This window comes from Triturus cristatus, chromosome 7 (genome assembly GCF_964204655.1).
Source record: "Triturus cristatus chromosome 7, aTriCri1.1, whole genome shotgun sequence".
In the NCBI taxonomy this organism is placed as follows: Eukaryota; Metazoa; Chordata; class Amphibia; order Caudata; family Salamandridae; genus Triturus; species Triturus cristatus.
The window spans coordinates 1,659,185,539-1,659,189,242 of record NC_140590.1 but is presented as its reverse complement, the minus strand read 5'-3'; positions in this window follow the sequence as shown (position 1 = coordinate 1,659,189,242).

Here is a 3,704-nt window from a genome sequence, read left to right as displayed (position 1 = left end):
ATGCAGATATACAGTTAGGGTTATCTTCATATTGAATGGCAAAACTAATATGAATTTTGTAGTGCGCTCTATATCTGGGTTTTATCAATTTCATGCACTGTGACTAACAAACGCTACTTTTACCCAAATCATTGATGCTTAATCTTCCAACATCTGAAGGATGAAATGCTATGTTAGCAATGCAAGGGTTCAACCTGTGATCTAAAGTGATCATCTTACTTAATGGTATTAAAAATTACTCTTTTAGACTTGCAAAAAACTTGTAAAAATGTTCTAATCTGTTCTGATCCAGTAGTGTACATTAGTTACATACCTAATGCTAAAATTTACGGGATTGAAGCATGGATTTAATCTTACTCACATCTTCTTTTTTTGTGCAAGTAGATAAAGCTTTAAACACTAAGGGCCATATGTAGGAAGCCCAATACCGGTCGGTAACGGCCGATTTTCGGTAAATATCCCGTTACCGACCGGTATTCAGGCTTTTGGTATGTAGGGGGCACATTTCAGGATTCGGTAATTTACCGAATCGGTAAAATTACCGGATCGGTAATTTTACCGATTCGGTAAATACCGAATCCTGAAATGATATGTAGGGGGAGTGTGTGGTTGTTGTGGGGATTCGTTATTTACCACCAACTAAAAGTTGGTGGTAAATGACGAATAGCTGTAAAAAAGCATTTCTTTGCACTTTGAAGTGTGCAATGTGGCAGACATGAAATGAAATGAAATGAAAAGTGGATTTGTAAAGCGCAATTGCTGCCAGAAGGCGTCCAAGCGCTACTTGAAGAATAGAGTGAGGGCTGGCCTGGACACTTCGGGAAGTTAATTTTGGAAAGTAAAAAGAAAAGTCTTCAAGTGTTTACGGAATGAAGAGAGATTGGAGTTGGATCTGAGTTGAGGGGGCAGGAGGTTCCATAGTTTGGCGGCATTAAATGAAAACATCCTGCCACCAGACCGCATTCTTCTAACTCTTGGTACAATTGCTAAGTAGGCCTGACTGGAGCAGAGGTGCTTTGTGGGATGATAATGAGTCATAAGGTTCCGGCAGATTGCCGGGCCAGTATCCCAGAAGGCCTGATGAGCAATGCACAGCGCTTTAAAAAAAATTCTTTGACGGACCGGGAGCCAGTGCAGTTTCCTCAGTCCGGGTTTTGCTGATATTTTCCGGGGCAGTTGAAGTAGTGTGCGGGCAGCACAATTTTGCACTGTCTGCAGCTTGCGGAGGGTGTATTCGGGGGCGCCTAGGTATAGAGAGTTATTGAAGTCAAGTCGAGACTGTATCAAACCCTGTACAGCGACTTGCCTGGCCTCCATGGGTAGTAATGGGAGCACTTTCCTAAGCATCCTGAGCAGGCCAAAACAGGTTGCAGACAACTTTGTGGCCTGGATGTTGAGTGTTAGGGCCTTATCCAGCCAAATGCCCAGACTTTTTATATTGTCCTTAGGGACAGGCGGGGTGCCAAGGCAGGGGGGCCAAAAAGGGTCAAAGGAAGTGGGGGCAGCAGGCCCCAGAAACATCAGCTCTGTTTTGCTCCCATTGAGTTTGAGGAAAGATCTTGTCATCCACACTTTCACAGCCTCCAGGCAATCCCTTAGTCCTCTTTGCATGGGGCCATTGTTCTCCTGTGCAAGGGATACCACTAGTTGAGTATCGTCCGCGTAAGAAACTATTTTGATGCCAAATGGGCGGACGATCTCAGCCAGCGGTCGCATGTAAACATTGAACAGTGCAGGGCTCAGCGATGAGCCCTGCGGGACCCCACAGGTGAGAGGTTTACTAGTGGAGACAGTGTCTCCCTCAAAGACCCAGAAGGATCTGTTGCTTAGAAAGGATGTGAACCAACTTAGAGCCTTGCCCGAGATTCCTGTTTTAGAGAGACGGCAGAGAAGCACATCATGACTACTTGTGTCGAAAGCTGCGCTTAGATCAAGGAGGATCACTGCCACTGATCCTCCCTGATCCATCATCCTCCTGGCTTCTTCGGTTACCGCCAGTAAGGCAGTCTCCGTCCCATGTTTTGGTCGGAAGCCAGTCTGGGTGATGTCTAGCAGCTGATTAGACTCCAGGAAAGCCATAAGGTGGATGTTGATGTGCTTCTCCAAGATTTTACTTATCCATGGGAGCAGGGAGATGGGACGATAATTACTGAAATCGTCAGGGTCCAGATTGGGCTTTTTAAGCAAGGCACGGACCATGGCCTGCTTCCAAGGTGCTGGGACAACGCCTGCCGTGAGAGAGGCGTTGAGAAGGTCCTTGATGGTGGGAAGGACCGTCTGGATAACCGACATCATGGCCTTAGGAGGGGCAGGGTCGCAAGGAGATCCAGATTTCACCTGCCTTGCTAGTGACTCAACAGCGCCCTGCTCCAATATGGGGAAACATTCCAAATTGGCCATGGGTTGGGGGGGAGATTCCACATGGCAGGGCTGAGTTTGAGAAGTCTGATATGCGTCAGCAGCAGAGAAGGAGGAATATATTTGAAGAACTTTTTGATGGAAGAACGTTGCTAAGTTGTTACAGTGTAGTAGAGTGTTATCCAGTAATATGGGTGGCGGGGGAGGTTTGATAAGGCTTTTTACTACTTTAAAAATTTCCTTAGGTTTGGATTTGGCCTGCAGAATTTGAGCGGAAAAATAGGTAGCTTGAGCGAGTTTAACCTCATTTTTATAAGCTCTAATAGCCTTTCTATACCGTATTTTCTCACTTGAAAGAAAATCAAGTCGCCATTGTCTCTCAATTTTCCTACAGTCCCTCTTTTTTTCCCTGAGTTCCTCAGAGAACCAGGGGGCGGATTTTTGCAAACGTTTGGTGGTGATTTTTTGGAGGGGAAGGATGGTCTCAAGAGAGCGAGAGATCCATTCTTCATATTCCCGATTGGCTACATTGAGATCTCTATTGGGGCAAGGACGTGAACTCGCAAGGCACATAGACCAGGGTATTGTAGAGAGTTTTGCCCAGTTCCTGAAATTCTTTTCCTGGTGAATAGCCCGGGGAGAGGTATAGGTAGACCACAAAAGGGGGACCATCAGGTGATCTGTCCATGGCAGAGCAATAGGGGGTTCAGCCTTAAGGTCAGGACAGTTGCTGAACACAGGATCCAGTAAATGGCCCTTAGCATGAGTGGCGGAATCAACCAGCTGCTCCAATTGAAGAGCCGCTAGATCATTCAACAGCTCAGTAGCGATGTGGTCGTGAACAGTATCGAAGTGAAGATTAAGGTCACCCAACATTGTATAGTTTGAAAATGTGGTGACGTCTTCAGCTAAGATCGAAGGCAAGGCCTTGTGGAACTGACTCGGGGGGCCCGGGGGCTTGTAGACCAGGGTGCCCGAGAAGCAAGTATTGGGGGAAAAGTTGATACTGAAGGCAAGGCTTTCACAATCGGGAATAACACTGGTCATACTTCTACAGGAATATTGTTCCTTGTAAACGATTGCCAGGCCGCCTCCTCTACCAGTCGAACGATCCTTGCGTAAAATCTGAAAGCCCAGAGGCAAGGCAGAAACGATATCTGGGTCAGAGTGTGGCGTAAGCCAGGTTTCTGTCAAGAAGCATAAGTCGGGTTTATGTTCCTCCAACAGCAGCTTGATTTCGAGCTTGTGCTTCGGTAAAGATCTACAGTTTAGGAGCAACAGCTTAAAATCTTGTTTAAAAGGGGTAGACAAGGAACTGTGGAACACATGATTACATAGAGGGCAGA